The 20,309-nt window shown below is 41.7% G+C and overlaps 1 protein-coding gene across 1 annotated transcript in view; it reads right to left on the reverse strand.

Moving 5' to 3' along the window:
• The window catches only part of JAK1 (Janus kinase 1), a 144,585-nt gene extending 139,101 nt beyond the window's left edge, over window positions 1–5,484 (reverse strand). Inside the window, exons 1-2 of the mRNA XM_081145546.1 lie at window positions 5,205–5,484; window positions 4,349–4,792 (exon numbers count right to left, since the gene is read on the reverse strand). The gene's annotated coding sequence lies outside the window, so the exon portion shown is untranslated. The remainder of the gene's footprint in view (window positions 1–4,348; window positions 4,793–5,204) is intronic.
• Window positions 5,485–20,309: the final 14,825 nt, after the last annotated feature.

A 20,309-nucleotide genomic window follows, 5' to 3' on the forward strand; every position in this document is an offset into this window, starting at 1 on the left:
TTCAAACAATCAATGCCAGTGAAATGCCACAGTGAACTAACAGCATTGATTTAGGAGAATATTGATGGTCTATTTCAATGAAGCTTTCCAACATGAGCAGCCTACAGAGATTTTAAAATCTTAATATACCTATGCACAGTTTTTGTTTATTAAAGAGGAAAGGCAATCACTTAATGATAAGAAGGTAGTAGAAGGGGATCATACACATGAATATACCAGCCAAAGTATTCCCCCTAATACTGTACTTGCGTATTTTCCTTTATTATTATTACATAAAAATTGATTACATTTTTGAGCCTTTATAAAAGAGAAAATATTTCCCATTCCTTTGGCTTATAAGAAATGAGCAAACCAGAAGAAAAGTGACATTGGGCTTTTTAAAAATTTCCTTCAAAATAATCACTGAAGACACCCTTTAAACAGTCATGAAACACGATGCTTGGTTAGAATTTTCCCATTTACTAAACACAAATACCGTGTCTCCCCTTTTCTCACTCTGCATTCACTCACTTATTGATTGCTGTCACTTCTTCCTTTAAATATCTGATATCTGCCCCCTTCCTTCTAGTGCCTTCACACCTACCTTAGCTGCAGCTCCTTTACACCAGACCCAGACTGTGGCAGTGACTTCCTAGTCGCTTGTCTCTCTTTAAATCAGTGATATTTCAACCCACCTCACATATTCTATACTGCACAGAATGTAAAATCTTTGAAATCAGGATCTATACCCTGTATTTCCTTATATTATAGATATAGTAACCATTTTTTCCCGAACAGAAAATCTTGATGCTTATTTGGCAAGTACATTTATAGAAAAAAGCAGAAACCTGAAATTGGACTTTCCTCTCCACGCCTGTGGTTATTGTATCTAACAGAACGCATTCTGCATCACATATATACAACACACATGGGTTTGATTGGTGGGTTGTTTCGACGTAAGAAATATCCAAACCTGTAGAGAATTTTTATGAGTTTGTTTCAGCAAAACAGGTGACAATTGCCAGAAAACAAAATCTCAACAGATTGAAAAATGCTCCGGAAGATGGCAGTTTAACTTATTTTATATGCCACAATCAAAGGAGACGTAAGTGGGAGGGGGATCACATGAAATCCATTCGTGGTAGCTTAGGGAGGTGGGAGAAAGCAAAGAGGGGAAATCTTTGAGACTGGATAGAGAGTAAAATGAAGAGACAAACATTTCTTTTATACGGGTGGGTACAGGATAGTTAAAGATGAACATTTATAGCACATAGAGATGGCATGTGGGGAATAAGGTAATTAGGGGCTCTGTTACCTCCTGCTCTGGTTCCGTGGGTGGACCCTGAGGGGTCTGGAAAAAGGGGATTATTCTGACATTCCAAGGGTTACGTTATCTTAGATACAAAAAGACAATAGACAGGCTTACTTAAGGTAGAGTGACCTTTGTTAAGGAAACTACAGGCCTACAATGTGAGCACCCGCAATGACTTGTTTTTAGTTAGGATTTTTTATGTTCAGACCATCCTACATGGTTGCCTTTGGCCTCTGTGTTTGTCGAGCCTGCCATGCAAGCCTCCCCTGATCTTGTCAGGTTTAGTATGTGGCCTCTTTTTCATCCACACCACCAATGTAAAAAAAGGTATTTTCCATTTTACTTTTTCTCCAATCTCAGAGATTTCCCCACTTTGCTTTAAAAAAATTTTGAACCAACAGCCAACATTTAAAAATTGCTGATTTCACATAAAAATCAAGCCAGGGGAGAGATTGGCTTACCTTTGAATCCTTTGTTTCAAGAAATAAAAGCCTGAAAATATAAGCAAGAAATAAGAGGCTATATAGAATTGTCCAAACAGATCTGCAATAGAACTTATAGGAATGGGGGGGGGGAGATAGAAATTTAAAACTCAAGTTCAAAAGGAAATTAGACATAGCTGAAGAAAAAAAATAGTGAACTGGAAGTCAGATCCTAAAAAAAAACCTATCTAAATGCAGATACAAAATATTAAAGATAGAAAGTCTTGGACAATAGAATTAGAAGATCTAATATACATGTAATCAGAATTCTCCAAGGAGAGAGCAAAAATGAGGGAGAGAAAACACACAAAATAATAGCTGAAAAATGTCCAGAATCACTGAAAGTCATTACTTACCTGGTCTCAGAAGGCATGTAAGTTGTTGACCTCTTGTCTATAAGTAAATTTTTATTAAACTAAGAAATATGTCTTTCACTGAATACTACTTTACAATTTATAAAGGACTTTCAAATACTAAAATCTATACTATATGTTTTTAGACTTATTGGAAGTCTTTGATTTATTTTCCTGATAAGGAATTGAAGTAATCTCTAGGCCTTTCTCTTTAAAGTAGAGAAGAAAAACTTTCTTATGACTAAGCTTACTAATGGTACAGCACATTTTTACGTGTGATAGACATGCTGATTACTACCACTGAATTTGATAGCTTCTCAGCAATTTTCATTTCAGCATTTTTGGGGGGATGTTTCCTTTGCAAATTTTGCTATCTTCTGTTTTCTCTGTCCAGCAATGATTTTGGGGATTCACTGAAGATACTGCCCTTCAGTGAGTTAAGTGGGGAGATCCAATTTCATTATGACCTTGGAGGCTCCTTAAATCATTTTCTCTATTTACTATGTGAATAAGTTTGAAACTGTTAGCATGGCATAACAGGCGACTTCTGCCTTCTGTCACTGCCCTCTTTCCCAGCTCTACTCTCAGTACAAGCACACAAGACAACTCACACTTTCCCCAAATATATGATCACATACCGGGCTCTTAGGCCACACCATTTCTGCACAGGAAATTCCACTTGACCCTCTCCTTGTCCCTCCCACTCTTTTCCAATGTTTTCCACACTCATCTCCTCTCACCTAAAATCTCAAGAAAGTCTACTGGTCCTTCCCAACCCTCCTCAAACTGGGCATCTGGCTACCCAAAGCTTTCTCTGAAAACATCTATGGCACCTCGTGCTACAAAGTATTCATCTCTGTATCCAGGCACGTCTAGCATGTGATGGTTGCTCAAATTCTTGGTGAATAAATGGTATAGAGAATCTGGGAAAACAAAGGGTGGGAGGGAAGCAAGCTTGAAAGGTCACTGTAGGGCAATCTTACCCTTGAACCCAGAAAAACCACTCCTAGGAAATTAACCTATGTAAATAATTGAATGTGCTCAAAGATTTCACTGCAAGGCTCATTCTTCATTGCTGTAGAAATAGCAAAATCCTGGACACAATTTTTTTTTTCTGGAAGAAAACAAGCCTCTTATCAAACTAGCAAACATTAACAATTAAGAATCCAACATATTTCTGATAAAGCTTGGGTAAGTTTTAAAAATGAGTCATTTGTAATTCAGTCTTATCTCTTATGCAGCCATTCTTCAGACAGTCCCCACATCTTCAAAAAGCCTCTCACTGGTCATCTTTACTGCCATCAGCCTAGTCTGTTCTATCCACACACATCTGGAGATGTGAAGTGGTGGGAGACATCTGTAATACTGTCATCAATAATTTAAAAAGACGATAAAGAACATTCTAGGCAGAAGAACGGCCAGCAGCAAAGGTCAGAGAAAACATGGTTGAGACATACAAGTGGACCAGACTGGCTGGAGCAGGGGAAAGGTTGAAACAATAGGTTATGTCTGGGTTGTACGGAGCCTTAAAATGCCAGGTGAGGAATTTGGAATTTCCTTCTGTAGGCAGTTAGCAGCCTGGACACAATTTTAAGACCTTCAGTTGGGCTTTGTCTAAATAAATGCACAGCAGAATACTAAAATAGCCATTTTAAAACATGAATGAAAAATATTTAGTGGCATGTCATAATATAATTTGATGAAACAACGTTCAAGGAAAACAGCAGTGTGTTCACTCTGATTACAGATAGTGCTATACATCAAATTATCAGCAATGGTTTTCTGGCTATAGGGTTTAGATTTTTTTTTCCAATTCTGAAAAAAAATCTAACTTTTCTATAATGAGTATTAATTGTTTTTGTGATTAAAAAAGGGGTTGATTTTAAAGAAGAGAGTCTTGTCCCTTTGTGGTCCTGCTTTTCTTTGGAGCGCCTACTATGAGGCCATTCATATTCCCAACAGTCCGGGGTGCCGGAGGGAAGGGCTGTCCAGATATTTTAGCCTCATTTCAGAAAATGGAGCCTTGGAAAGAAAAAACAGCTGCTTGAGTAAGCAGTGATTTGAAAACCCAAACAATTCTCAAGATTTCATGTTGGAGAACTTCCATTAGCCTGTTTCACTTTTCAAGATCAAGTCCTTCAAAATTCCGTGCCTCCCATTTGCCTTGGGAGGACCCTGTCCTATCCAGGGGAGAAACCTGAAGCCAGCATATTTCCACTTACTTTTTCATTTACTTGGACATTCCACAGCTGGACACACACACACACTTTTATCTTTTATGAGGCTGCAGTTATTACCAGAGTTACTACATGGGGCCAGACCCTGCCAGCAGAGGCCCAGGCCTGGCTCCATGCCTGAGGTGCTGCGTTCCCCTCTCCAGCGGAGCAGGCAGGCTTCAAGTCGGGTGACTCGACTTCCTGGAGGTCCCCGCCCCAGTCACCGCCATCAGGTCACTGAAAAAGTCACGTTCTAGCCTCAGAGCTGTTCTGAAGTTTTGGGGAGGAAAGGGGAGGGGAAGTGGCAAGAGCCCTTGCACAGGACCAAGAGACAAGGCCGCCAGCTTGGTGCCTGTTGCTAATTAGGTGGCTATGGGGGTGATTTTCCTGTTGAGTATGTTAACTCGCATCTGTCAGAGACGGTGTTGACCTAGAATGTCCCTGCGAACGCTGGAAAAAAAAGAAAAAAAAAAGAAAGAGAATTAACATGTATTGAGGGTGCCCGAGGCGCTAGCACCCATGTGAAACAGCCTTATTCAACCCTCCAACAACCCCTTATTGTAGGTGTCCTTGATCCCAACATACAGTTTGAAAAGAGAGACAAGGCACATGGTCTGCGAAATGCTTCCCAGCATTTTTGTATCCGTGATGAACTTGGAAAATATATTTTTACAGCTCACTTGGGCAAATGAGCACCAACCAACCAGAAGCCCGCTGCCCCACTGCCCCGGGAAGGGGGGCTCCAGCTCTCCGTACACCTGTCCCAGCCGCGCCTGTCCCCTGCTCCCGGGCACGAAAGCCACGAAGCTTCCCTTGGCTGATCCAAGAGAAAGACGACACGGCCGCGTCAGGACAAACCTGCCTTTGACTCGCCGCTCTGCCTCCTGCTGATTCCAAGCTAAGCCACTGTTTTTGGTTTGGTTTTTGAGCCTGTTTCCTCACGTCTACGTGAAGCTGATAACCCGCACGTCACTAGGAGAGCGGCCGAGTAACGAATGTCAACGGCTGCCACCGAGCCTGCGCCCGGGGACCGTTCCTAAGGCGAGCTCCCGCGGCGCGTCCCGGGCCGCCTCGGGTCCCGCGCCGGGTGGAGAGCGCGGCCCGGCGTCCGGGGCGCGGCCCCGCGGGCGCCAGAGGCGGGCGCGCGCCCGGGGCCCGCGCGGGGGCGGGCAGGGTGCGGGAGGCGGAGCGGGAGGGGGGAGTTCCGGGTTTCGGCGCCGACTTCTGAGCACCCGGCCGGCTGCGTCACCGCCCGAAAGTGCAAGCCGGGGGCGGGGGCGCGGCGCGGCTGGAAGCCCCGGCGCCCTTACGGAAAGTGCGAGGCTGGAGTTCCCAGCCGCCGGCGAGGTGGCGAGGTCTCCTCCCCGCCCCCCCCCCCCCGCGGCGCCTCGGGCCTCCGTTCCCGCTCGCCCTGCGTCCCCTCGGGCCCCGCACGCAGTCCGGGAAAGCGCGTGGGGCTGTCTCTGCCCCCAAAGAAGGGACAGCCCCCCCCCCCCGCGCTTCTCCACCCGGGGACCCGGCGGCGAAGCGAGACTTTCTTGGCCGGGGTTTGGGGCCATGCGGAACCCCGCGGGCCTGACCGCGCCGTCGAACCTCGCAGATCTCTGGGAGGAAGGAGGGGAAGGGAGTGAACGAAAAAAGCTGGCCCTGTGCGAGCTTCCCCCACTCCTTCCTACCCCGGACGCCCGTCCGACTCCCCATTGCACAATTCCTGCCCCGTAATTGCCGCGTGACTGTGACCGAGCCCGGAACGCTTCCCAGGTCTCCCTCGCGCGGACAGCAGCGGCTGGGTGTCCCGCCTTGACCCCAGGCGCCCTTTAAATCGTATTTCCGAGGGCGACTGTGTTGTCCTTTAAAATGCAGACGTTGCCCTTTACCAAGAAAGAAAAGCCCAGCGGCTTGTTGGCACATCCGCTCTGGGTCAGCGCCTGGTGAATGCAAGTGACCTGCCCTCCCCCGCCCCCTATAGTATTTCCAGACAGAAAAGGGGATTCAGTCTATTTGGGGGGAATTCAGGAGCTGATTTTATAGGACGGTGGGGAGTGATGCTTCCAGGTGTTGGCGACACAATCTTTTTTTTTTTTTTTCTTTTTCAGCAAAGAAAGAACTTAAATTTTTTTTTTCAATTACAGTTGACAATATTATTATATATTAGTTACGGGTGTATGACATAGTAGTTAGATATTTATATAACTTGTAAAGTGACCTCCCGCACTCTCCATAAGTCTAGTTAGTAGTCACCTGCACCATATGTAGTTATTATAATATTATTGACTGTATTCCTTACCCTGTGCTTTACATCCCTGTTACTATTTTAAACTACCATTTGTGCTTCTTATTCCCTTCACCTTTTTTCACCCAGCCCCCTACCCCCTTCCCTCTGGCAACAGTTAGTTCTCTGTATCTATAAATTTGTTTCTATTTTTGTTTGTTCGTTTATATCGTTCTTTGGATCCCACATATAAGTGAAATCATACGGTATTTGTCTTTCTCTGTCTGACTTACTTCACTAAGCATAATATTCTCTAGGTTCGTCCATGTAGTTGCCAGTGGCAAGATTTCACTTTTTATGGCTGAATAATATTCTGTCTTGAGCTCTCCAAGAATCACAGTGTTCTTAGCACTGATGGGACACAGTAAGTACTGAATTAATAGGGGATGAATGAATATTTGGAGGGGGTATTTAAATGCTGTGTGTAGACCAATGCATTCATTTTGCAGATAAGTACATTTAGAGGTTAAGTGACTTGCCCAAACTTACGTTAGCTGATTAATATAGAAGGCAAGAATGGAATCTGTCTCACATTTTAACTCTAAATACTTGTAATTAGGAGTGAGTGTATTTTTCCCTCTTTGTGAAAATAAAAAATGCCTTCCAAAGTAATCTCAGCAAATCCTTACTCCACGCCCTCTCCCTGCCCATCTAAAACAAATAAAACAACAATAAGCCCCAATCCCATTACATGCATGTAATAGGCTAAATTGGGCATTGCCAAAGCAAGAGATTTGCAAGGCATTTTTGTCCTATGCCCATAAATTAATAGCACTCCTTAATTACACAAATGACGCCCCTAAAAAGAAAGAAAAGAAGAAGAAAAGCAAATAAACAAATTAAAAAGTGCTTCTCTAAGATGGTGTGAAGGATACCCGGTTCCCACTAACTTTCCTTTTGGAAGTACTGTGCGTGGTGTTTTGCCTGGGAACTGCTGGCCTCCTAAATGGCTGTAGCGTTGCTCTGCGACTGGTCGGCTATTTTACTCAGGCTGGGAGTCGATTTGTTGCTCACCTTTCAGAACACACAAGCTGCAGCCTGTGAGAACACAAAGGACTTCAGTGCCAATCTTGCAGATGGCTGGACAGCTTGTTGTCTCTGAAGTTTCAAGGCTGACCAAGTATAACAAAATGTCTAAATTAGGGACCAGTCGCCAAACAAGTAGATGTAAAGATCAAGGGAATTAAAGCCCTATAGCAATCGTGAGTAAAACTTCATTCTTTTGAGGGTTATCAACAATGGTTTCCACAATGATGATTATGATACAGTTATAATCATATGAGTACAAACTTCTTATCCAAGAAGATTGGTGGGGAGGGACCCAGTGATCAGATGAGACTGTGAAACGTATCATTTTTCAGGTTGGCCACATACACTCTGAAATGGGGCAATCTTCTTCTCTAGCTCTGCTGTCTTCACCCCTTCTCTACCTCAGCTGTCTTAAAGGTGGGAAGGTATAAGAATCGCTTAACCTTATGAGTAGAAAGGGAAATTCAAAGTAAAACCACACTGAAAGACGTTCATGTACCAGCCAGACTGATAAACATGAGTCTGACCACTCCAAACGTAGAAAATGCAGTGGAACAGTGAACGCTGATACACTGTGAATAGGAGCATAAATCTGTATGAACACTTGGGAAAAAAACAGTTTGGCATTACCTGTACTTATCCTATGACTCTTCGACTCTACTCCCAGTTGTATACCCTAGACTAGAAACTCTCGCACTAAGAAACATGTACATGAATGTTTATAGCAGCATTGTTAGTAATAAAAAAAAACTGGAAGCAATCCAAATGTCTGCTAAGGGTAGAACATATGACTAATTGCTGTATATCTGTAAAAGGGACCACTATACAGCAGTGAAAGGGAACTGACAGCTACAAACATCAACACAGATAACACAAACACAATGTTTTGTCCTTTCTATTGAATCTATGGGGGTACATTGGTTAACAGAATTATACAGGTTTCAGGTGCACAATTCTACAACACACCATCTGTGCACTGTATTGTGTGTGCACCACCCCAAGTCCACTACCTGTCCATCACCATGTATCGCCCCTTTACCCTCACCTCATCCCAGCAGCCACTGCACTGTCGTGCCTGCCCATGAGTTATTTATCTTTTTATTCCTTTTTGCTCAATTCCTCCCCCACTGTCAAGCCACCCGTCACAGCTGTCAGCCTGCTCTCTATGAGTCTGTCTCTATTTTGCTTGTTAGTTCATTCTGTTCATTAGATTCCACATGTGAGTGGAATCATATGGTACTTGTCTTTCTCTGCCTGGCTTATTCCACTTAGCATAGTGCTCTCCAGGTCCAGCCACGCTGTCCCAAAGGGTAAGAGTTTCTGCTTTTTTATACCGGACTAGTATCCCACTGTGTAAATGTCCCACAGCTTTTTTATCCACTCATCTACTGATGGGCACTTGGGCTGTTTCCAGATCTTGGCTATTGTAAATAACGCTGCAATAAACATAGGGGTACATATATTCTTTCCAACTAGTGTTTTGGATTTCTTCAGATAAATTCCCAGAAGTGGCATCACTGGGTCATGAGGCAGTTCCATTTTTAATTTTTTAAGGTAACTCCATACTGCTTTCCACAGTGGCTGCCCCGGTCTGCATTCGCACCAGCAGTGCACAAGGGCTCCCTTCTCTCCACACCCTCGCCAGCACTTGTTCTTTGTTGGTTTATTGATGGCAGCCATTCTGACAGGTGTGAGGTGATACCTCATTGTGGTTTTAACTTGCATCTCTCTGATGATTAGTGATCTTGAGCATATTTTCATATGTCTATTGGTCATCTGTATGTCCTCTTTGGAGAAGTGTCTATTCAGGTCCTTTGCCCATTTTTTAAATTGGATTGTTTGGTTTTTTGGTGTTGAGTTCTATAAGTTCTTTATAAATTTGGGTATTAACCCCTTATGAGATATATCATTGGTGAATATGTTCTCTAATCCAGTGGGTTGTCTTTTCATTTTGTGGATGGTTTCCTTTGCTGTGCATAAACTTTTTATTTTATTCTGTTTTAGTAGCAGGTGCTCATTATGTTAGTTGAACCTGTAGACTCACTGAATTATGCCTTGTGCATAAAATACTTGATCTTCATAATGTTTACTTTGAAGTATCCAGAAACAATTAAATAGTAAGGCACTTAATTTAATAAACTAGGTAATTTTTGCCATCAGCCTTAGAAAGATCCATTCAAGATGGCTAAAATTTTAAAAAGAAAAATATTGTTATCTTCCTTATCTAGAATTCCTCTTGCATAGTAATGTTGGATAATCATGATTTTGAAACAAAGTGGCCAGAACGAGTGGTGTAAATTCCAAGTGAGTGGCCCTAAGGGCCAATGAATACAGGTTCAGGGCAGGGGCTGTGTGGCCAAGGAAGCCCTCATAGACCAAAGAGTAACTGGGGATCAACCTGAAGGAACACACAATGGGACCCACTTTTATAAATGTAAATAGGCAAAACCAGTTTTAGCAAGCCCATCATCTGACAGAATCCAAGACCGGGTGTAATTGGGTTCCAGGAAGGAAGACGACCCAGGTACTATCTCGGGAAAACACCCAGACCCTGTCTGTTGGCTCATCTTTGTAGGTCTGTATAAGTTTTCTGTCTCTGCCAGTGAACTTTGGCTGCATTTCCAGGCCCCATGGATCATAGCTCCCAATGGTGACCCAAGTCTGGCTGCCTGGAGAGATACAAACCCTTGCTTTTGGTCTCACCTCCAAGATTCCCCTGTGAGAGGCTGTGACTGGCATAACTTGGGTCTGGTGCCAACTTCTAGTCAAAGTAATTGTAATCAAGGTAAAAACCAGTAAGCCACCCCTATGAAATGGAGAGAGCACCCGACGGTTTCCCACTACAGAAGGGTAGGAGAGAAAAGTCAAAGGGAGCAGGAAAGCCTTTCCTAGTCAAAGGCCTGAAGGCAGAAATGTGTATGGTTGTTTTAGTAACATTGAGTAGGACAGTTTGTCTAGATATGAAGTTTGTGTAAAAGCACTGAGAGATTAAATTGGAGAAATCATTTAAGGTCATGTTGGAGAAATTCCTGGCTGTCAAGCTAAAAGGTTAAATATTCTGTAGACAGAGACACTGTGGATACACACATGGGAGAAAATCCTATGGTGACACAGGCAGAGGTTGGAGTGATGCAGCTACAAGGCAAGGAACACCAAGGATAAGCAGTAACCACCAAAAGCTAGGAGAAAGGCCTGGAACAGATTCTATTCCAGAGCCTTCAGGAGGAACCAACCCTGCTGACATCTTGATTTGGACTTACAGCTTCCTGATCTGTGAGAGGATAAATTTCTGTTGTTTTAAGTCAATAAATAAATAAATAAATAAGCAAGCAAGCAAGCAAGCTAGCTATATAGGTTCAATGAGTGTAACAGGTTTCAATAAAAAACACTTATATTCATGAAGTCTTTCAAGGTCAGAAAGTCTGTTTAAATGCTTATGTTTACTACACGATAGTTTATAATAATAAAAAGCTGAAAACATGCCTGTCCAGAGTGGCTCAGCGGTTGAGCATCAATCGACCTAGGATCCAGATCCCAGTTTGATTCCTGGTCAGGGCACGTGCCCGGGTTGCGGGCTTGATCCCCAGTAGGGGGCGTGCAGGAGGCAGCCAATCAATGACTCATCACTGATGTTTCTATCTCTCTCTCCCTCTCTCTTCCTCTCTCTGAAATCAATAAAGATATGTTTAAAAAATAAAAGCTGAAAACAACCTGGATGCCCATCAATAGAGCAATGGTTAAAGAACCGATGGTATATCTAGCCTACAAAATTTAATATCATATTAAAAGGAATGATGTAAAGCAATAGTCACTAACATGAAAAGATTTGTTAAATTATTAGCAGAAAAAGGCAAGTAAAATAGTAGAATATGTATCATATCACGCCACTTATATTGAAGTATTTTAAAAACACATAGTTTTTATTAGGTAGAAAAATTTCTGAAAGAACATTCTTGAAACTGTTAGAGTGGTTTCCTTTGGGGAAGGAAGTGGGATTGATGAGTGGGCAGGGTGGAGGTGAAAAGCAACATTCACATTTTACTAGAGATGCCATCTGTTTTAAAAAGAAAAAAGTACAAATATATTATTAAAAATTAAAAAGAAGTTAATTTAATTTTCAATAAGACAGGCATAAGGATATGTATCTAGTCTCAGAAAGTAGAATATTACTTTCCATTTCTGAAGCAGCTTGCAGTTTACAACTGATATAATAAACCCTTGCTATGTTCCAGGTACCTTTTAAGACTTTCCACATGGACCTAATATTCACCAGAACCCTACGAGTTGGGTAGGATGTTATTCTTTCATCTTACTGGTGAGGTGATGGGGAAACTGAGGCACAGAGAAGCTGAGTTACTGGCCCATGATCACATAGCTGGTAAGTGGCAGAGCTGGGATTTGAATGCAGGCATTCTGCCTCTGACTACACATACACAAAAGCATTTTCACATGTACTGACTTGTGTGTCCCCAAGTACCTACTGTCCCCCACATCACATGGGAGAAAACCAGGACCCATATCTCAGTGTCCTGTAATTGCCCATTTTCATGTTTATACACTCACTAGACTTTGAGCTCCATTATGCGAGAAATCTTTGTTTTGTTGTGGATTTTTGCACTCCAGAGCAAAAAGTGATTTTGAATGCTGTAGATTAAAAATGTTCACAAATTATCTGACACTAAGAGAAGGAGCCTAATTCCCCTTCCCTTGGGCATGAACTGGACTTTGTGCTCCACTTCTAATGGAGAGAATAAAGCAAAAGTGGCCCTGTGACTTAGAGACTAGGACATAATAGGCATGATAGTTTCCTGCCCCCCCCCCCCCCAATTACTTGCTCTCAGGGAAGCCAACTGCCATGTCATGAAGAGTGGCCCATGTGGTGAGAAAATGAGGCCTCAAGCCAACAGCCAGCAAGGAACTGAGGCATCCTGTTTATAGTCGAGTAAATGCACTCAGAAGTTGGTCCTCCACCCTTAGGCCAGCCTTCAGATGATTGCAGCCCCTTCTCATCTGGTCTGTAACCTCCTAAGAGACCCTGAGCCAGAATCACCGAGCTTAGCCAATTCCAAAATTCATGACCTATAGAAACTGTAAAACAATAAATTTTCTTATTTCAAGCCACTAAATATTGGTATAATTTATTAAGCAGCAATAGATAATTAATACAAATGCTTTTTATTTTAAAATACATCTGTATATATCTGTAACTTGGATATTTATGAAATATGCTTGTTTCGTTTGCATTTTCATGCATATGATCTTTTTCCCAATTGGCCTGAAGCATCCATTTACCTAAGGATGGTATGGAGAGGGTGGGATTCGGACTGCCAAAGGAAGAATTAATAAAGAAAGTGTTAAAAATCAGCTTCTGACATCCAAAATAGGATTTTTGATCAAAATACTTATTTAGAAAGCCAGAAAAAAAGGTGTGAGAGAAGAGATTTTCCACATTCCTTTTACTACCATTGACAAATCAACCAGGTTAAACCTACCAGGTTAACCTACCTGGTTAATCAACCAGGTTAATTTATCAGGTTAAACCTGGTAGACTATATCACAGAGTTTCTTTTTTTTTTTTAATATATCTTTATTGATTTCAGAGAAAGGAAAGGAGAGGGAAAGAGAGAGATAGAAACATCAATGATGACAGAGTCATCATTGATTGGCTGCCTCCTGCATGCCCCGGACTAGGGATCGAGCCTGCAACCCCGAGCATGTGTCCTGACTGGGAATCAAACTGGGATCTCCTGGATCCTAGGTCAATGCTCAACCGCTGAGCCACACCCAGCCAGGCTCACAGTTTCTTTTTAAGTACTATAGTGAGACAACTTTGTCCACCTAACATGACTAGACCACTGAGTTTGCTGTCACAGGACAGAACAAGGATATGATATTGAAGAAGTGGGATGTTTGAGCCTTCTTCCTGCTTCAATGGACTGTGGGGTGAAATTGGAGTTAGGAAAGCCAGTCAATGAGAATTTTCTTAGTAGCATTGTTCTGAATAGTCTGAAACTGGAAACAATTCAAACATTCATCAACAATAAAATAGATAAATAAAGGATTGAGTATTGGAATCCTAGCCAGAGTGATCAGACAAAAAGAAGAAATAAAAGGCATTCAAATTGTAAAGGAAAAAGTAAAACTGTCACTATTTGCAGATGACACAGTACTACATATAGAGAACCCTAAAGATTCCACCAAAAAAAAAAAAACCTACTAGAACTGATAAATGAATTCAGTTAAGTAGCAGGATACAAAATAAATATCCAGAAATCAGTTGCATTTTATACACCAATAATGAACTATCAGAAAGGGAAACTAAGAAAACAGTCCCATTCACAATTGCTTCAAAAAGAATAAAATACCTAGGAATAAATTTAACCAAGGATGTAAAAGACCTGTATCTGGAAAATTGTAAGACACTGAAGAAAGAAAGCAAAGAAGATACAAGTAAGTGGAAGCATATACCATGTTCATGGATAGGAAGAATTAACATCATTAAAATATCCATATTACCCAAAGCAATCTATAGATCCAATGCAATTCCTATCAGGATACCAATGTCCTATTTCACAGAACTGAACAAATATTCCAATAATTTGTATAAAACCACAAAAGATCCCGAAGAGCAACAGAAATCTTGACAAAAAAGAACAAAATTGGAGGAATCATGCTACTTGATATCAAACTATACTACAAAGCCATAGTAATCAAAACAGCATGGTATTCTTCAATTAAAATTTGACAAAAGAGGCAAGAACATACAATGGTGTAAAGATAGTCTAATAAATGGTGTTCGGAATATTGGACAGATACATGAAAAAAAAAAGAAACTAGACCACCTTCTTACACTATACACAAGAATAAATTCAAGACAGATTAAAGACTTAAATGTTAGACTTGAAACCATACAAATCCTAGAAGAAAACATAGGCAGTAAAATCTTAGACATTTCTCATAGCAATATTTTTTCTGCTATATTGCCATGGACAAGAAAAACAAAAGAAAAAATAAACAAATGAGACTAGAGCAAACCAAAAAGTTTTTGCACACCAAAGGAAACCATCCACAAAATGAAAAGACATCCCACTGAATTAGAGGACATATTCACCAATGATACATCTGATCAGGGGTTAATATCCAAAATTTATAAAGAATTTATGAAACACAACATTAAAACAATCCAATTTAAAAAATGAGCAAAGGACCTGAATAGATACTTCTCCAAACAGGACATACAGATGGCCAAGAGACATATGAAAAGAAGCTCAAAGTCACTAATCATCAGAGAAATGCAAATTAAAACCACAATGGGAAGATACTTCTGCCTGCTTTTTTAAATCAGATTTGGGAAAACCTAAACTTCATGCATATGGGATATGAGGTATTGATACTCTTGTCTTTTACTAGGTGAATGCACTTTTCCAGTGACCAGACCTGGCTACTGGGCCAAGGAGTGCCAAGAGGCTGTCTATTGAATCCTTGAGTTCTAAACATAGCCCTCTCTACACCATCCGCACCATAAAGCAGCAAGCCAATTGCTGCTAATAAGGATATATCACCCCTTCTACATATTAGTTCTATGGCCTGAGGAACCCCTAATGACCAGGGGGAAGTCAAGCTTCCAGTTCTTTGGAACCATGTCTGTTACACTTCTGATTTTTCATAGGAAGACACTGAAGCCAAGAAAATTTGAGGAATTTGCCTAAGACTGCATAGTTAGTATAGGAGCTGAGACTTGAAGACTCATCTGTTTTCCCCACACTGGAGGAGGACATCTGTGACTTATCACTATAACAGGTGGGCATAGGGAACAGCGGTAACATAATGTTAGATTGTGATCAAGGTGCCTCAGGAGGGGTTAGAAACACAGTAGCAGATGTCCTGTAAATATTAAGGCACCATAGGGAATAAGACATTTGTCATCCTGCTGTCTCATTGTGCCAAGCTACAGGATTGAAGATGTTTTTGCCCTGTTTTTCCAAAGCAGGGCCTTTTCCAAAACAATTCAGTGTGATGACTACTTAAGCCCATTTTAAATGTGTCTGCTAATGAATTTCCTTGGTATTGGAAAATAATACCATTTTTCCTTTGTAATGTCCATTCCCCAAAGGAGCTCACATTGCTGCTTTTTTTTTTTTTTTTTTTTTTTAAGTCACAAAGAAGTCCATACGAAGGAGCAACAGGGCTCTTTCTAATCCATAAAATGCCATCAAAATGGATATTCTGGTAAACCACAGGGGTTTCAGGAACCATGCTGGAAAAGTTTGTAAGTGACTCTGCATTTTAGGATTTCTATAGCTTTTCTGGGGCTTTACCAAAAGGAGAGGAAAATAGATGTTGGGATGTTAAAAACTAGCAAATGTCCACTGCAGTGCTTCCCAAACATAATTTGACTAAAAACTGACATGATTTTATCTAAACAATGAAGCCAGGAGATAGGCCACCGGGTAAAATATTGTTACTGATACAGGCATACCGATAAGTCCAATGGAACAGTTAGCCAGCAGTAAAATCATGAGATATCACTAACTTTAGAGTCAGAAGGTCTGGCTTGAAGACTAGGTCTGTCCGCTATTTGCTAGCATTATGACCTTGGATGAATCACTTCACTTTCTAAGCCACAAAAACAGGAATAACCTGAAGATATAATTTTCAGGCATCATAGTGGGATTCTAGAAATATAAACACATGAAAGTCCCTGGCACATAAAGGATATTTACTCTGAAATCCTGGGCCATAACCTTTTCTACCTTCCCTCCAAGTCACCCCACCCCAGACTTACTTTCTTCCCAGCCAGTGTTTGCTTTCCTGACCCAGGAAAATCTTTGGATCATTGCATTATGGAGCCCCCAAACTGTAGCCTCAGCTATGTGATTAGAGCATGGTCCTCTCAACTCCAAGAATGCTTTCAGGTTGGAATGCCATTGGAGCATGGTTAGCCTGACTCAGGCAGTGCCCTTGGAGCAGAGCCTGGAAAATGTCACTGGTTCCCATGGCTGGACTTCCAGGAGTGAAAGTGAGTGCCAACCGCCCCCACCCCTCACTGCACACTGCCCCTTCAGATTCTAGTTTGGTAGCTAAGCTGTGTGTCCCTTATTCCTCAAAATGTGGTTAAGGGTTTGGAACTGCTCCCTTGGAAGCCCCAGAATTTCTAGATAAGAAGTGCTTAGGGGCAGCAGTCTGGCTGAAATGAGTATCTAGAGGAACCGTTTTTGGAAACTGCATTTTTAATACGTAGGTTTCACTCAGATCGTATGCTATTTGAACTGGCTTGCGGTGGGGCTGATGGTGATTATCTAGGAACTTTGATCACCCCTTGACACCACTGTGGACTGCCCTCTTTCCATCTCTGTGGCTCTGTACCTGACTTACGTAAGCAGTAGAGGCAGAGCAAAATTTCCTCATGGGCACTTTGGCTCTGCCTCCTGTCAGTCTGGGTTCTCTAGGAAGCAGACAGACGCTGGGATCGGGTCAGAAGTGCAAGCAACTTACTGGGGACTAATATCTGTGGGAGGTAAAAAGAGGAGGGTGTAGGAGTGAGCAGGGAAGTCTTTTAATCCAGGATGCAGGTCTGATACTTGCAAAAGGAGGGGAAGGAAGGATGATTAGGTAAGTGGAGCCTCAGAGAGTGGATGTAGCTCTGGAAATGTCACAGGCAGCCTAACAGGAGTCACGTCCACCTTGCATAGCAGTGGTCACGTCCTAGTACCTCTCATGCTCAGTCACTGGCCGAGGACGCCTTGGGAAAGTGCTGCGCCTTAGATGCTAGGGTGGGTCCAGAAGGTGCTGCAGCTGGAGGCCATCAGCTCTCTGCGTCCCTCGCAGCAGGTTCTTTCTTGAAGAGAGGGCTGAGTGGCAGCCCCTATAGCTGCCACAGCTCCCAGTACCCACCTAGCCACTCTGCCCTCGACTGTAACTGTCCTCACGGAAGGGAGGCGGGATGTTGCTGTGCTCCACCCAACTGCCTTGGCTCCTTTTATGACTCCCTCGGGTGGATGTTCAGTACGTCACTCTGTACCTTGGGTTTCTTCACGTTGAAGTATTTCCTCTGAGGTTTAGATGAGGTCATGAAGGCGGAGCCCTTGTGATGGGACTGGTGCCATTCTTAGGTGAGAGAGAGACACTGACAGGTTCTCTTTGCCATATGAAGACATGAGAAGGTGGCCATCTGCAAGCCAGGAAGAGAGTTCTCCCAGGAACGGAATGTTCTGCATCTTGGACTTTCCAGCCTCCAGGTCTGTGAGGAATACATTTCTGTTGTTTAAGCCACCCCATCTATTGTATCTTGTTATAGCAGCCCTAGAAAATTAAGACAGTCTCAGAAGCATGTAGCCGCATTGTATCAGAAACGTTCATCTTAGAACTCTGTTCTTACAGGAGAATACCAACTAATAAAAACAGAATGATGGAATTTGAAAATCACCAGCGGATGCTAAAACTAGTTGACTATTGGATAAAAAGAGAATACTTACATAGCCCCCCAAACCTTCCTACAAATTATTTCCTGATTTTAAAAGAAAAATATATTTACAGCACAGAAATCTGGAAGATACCATGTCCAAGTCAACATCTCCGGTATTAAGTCAACATCTCTGGTATTAAGACAACACAGTATGGTGAGCTTCCTCACATGACGCACTGAGAACACAATACTGCTTCTGTGGAATTCCTGCCCCAAATGTATAACCTGAATGTAATCATCGGGCAAGTCAGTCAAACCCAAGTTGAAGGGCACTCTACCAAATAACTGCCCTGTACTCTTAAAAAAAGTCATGTTACAGAAAGTCAAAGGAAGCCTGAGAAACTTCCAGATTAAACTGAAGGTTAAAGAGACACGACATCTAAATACAATGCATGATCTGAGACTCAATTCTTGCTGGGGGAAATAAAACAGATATAAGGACATTATTGGGGAAATTGCATATGAACCACGTGTTAGATAATAGTATTGTATCAGTGTTAAATTTCTTGCTGTGATCATTTTGCTGTGCTTATATAAGAGAATATTCTTTCCTCAGCAAATAGTCTGAAGTATTTAGGGGTCTCCTTACAGAAGATGTCTCCAACTCACTCTCAAAAGTTTCAGAAAAAAATCATATACACACACCAAGGAGAGAGAGAGCGAGAGAGAGCATGGTAAAGCAAGTGGGCAAAATTCTAAACAGCTGGTGATGCTGGGTAACGGGGATACAGTAGTTCTTCGTATTATTCTTACAAATGTCTTCTAAGTTTTAAATTGTATTAAAATTACAAACGACAAAAATAAGCTTTTAATTTGAAACAAAAACCTTCTTTCGATGATGTTAATCCGAGGGTTGAGAAAACACTTAAGGTAATTATCACAGGTTTTTGTTTCAGGCATTTAAATTATTTTGAAAATCAAAACAAGCAACTCAGGAGAGTTCCAGAAATGCACAGCACTACTTTCTATTGGAAATGTGATTTGCTTTTGTTCTCTAAGTGCTCCTCAGATATTGCCTGAATACTGGCCATTTGGTCAGAAGTGGGTGTCTACAGTGAGCCCTTTTGCAAAACAGAACATTTTATTATTCCAATTTCACAAATGGAAATAAAATGTATGCAAAGAATAAAGGCTGAGAGAAACACAATGAATCTACTCAAAATAATTTCAAATGACTTGGCCCTGTTTTCTTCATCTTGATGTTAGCTTTGTAAGCAACCCATACCTGATATCTGAGTGACAGCAGGATTGTTTAGGGAGAAAACAGTCGGTATTTATTTTCTTATAGAGTATTTATAAGTGAGAATACCATCTCTTCAGTTTATTCATTTACCAGTTTTCTAAATTACCATTTTCCCTTCTCCATTTCTCTACACTAGACTGTCTACCATTGCTTACTGAACACCTTCTAGGTGCTATGAAAATATAAGAGAAGACTGGGACATGGGTCTCTGTGGCAGAGACTACTAGTTGCCTATTCAACATCAATTTCTTATTTTTTAAAAATGTCTTAAATAGCATTTAATTAATTTATGTAGGTGCAAAGGTGAATATTTATTTAGAATGATAAAAGAAATCACAAGTCACACATTTTTTTAAAAGTGGTAAATGTCACAAATCAAGAAAAAAGTTATCGACTAACTATATTTTTGAAACTTTAATAGTTTCTTCCGATGATCAACATCCATTTCTCAGAAACAGAATACCTTTCTTACTGCATTTATTCAACTATAAAATATTTCCCCACCTTCCTTGCAGATGTGGCGACCAATGAGATATAAACAGAAGTGGTAAGATGAGCTTCTGGAAAAGGTCTTTAAAATTCTCCTGGGAGGCCTACCGCTTCCCCTTCCTCCTTTTTTCCTGTTCCTTGCCTGGGACACAAATACGATGGCTTTCAGGAGCCACCTTGTAAACACCAAGGATAAGGCCATGCTCTGGGGAGGGCTAAAGGAGGGAAGAACTAAGAGAGGCTAGGATTGCAATGTTAGGGTCAAAACGACCAGCCCTGGCCTGCCTTTCTCTGGGCGCCTTCCAAGTGAGAGAGAATTCAACCTCGATCTTATTGAATCCAGCATCACTCTGGATCTCTGTACCTAGCAGCTGGATGCAATTCTTGAATTACATAGTCCCCGATTTTAAGAAGTAATTGAAGAAAGAAGACTAGTGCACAAAAACCACTTAGAGAACACCTCTAGGTC

This window comes from Miniopterus schreibersii (assembly GCF_964146895.1).
Source record: "Miniopterus schreibersii genome assembly, chromosome: 8".
Classification (NCBI taxonomy): Eukaryota; Metazoa; Chordata; class Mammalia; order Chiroptera; family Miniopteridae; genus Miniopterus; species Miniopterus schreibersii.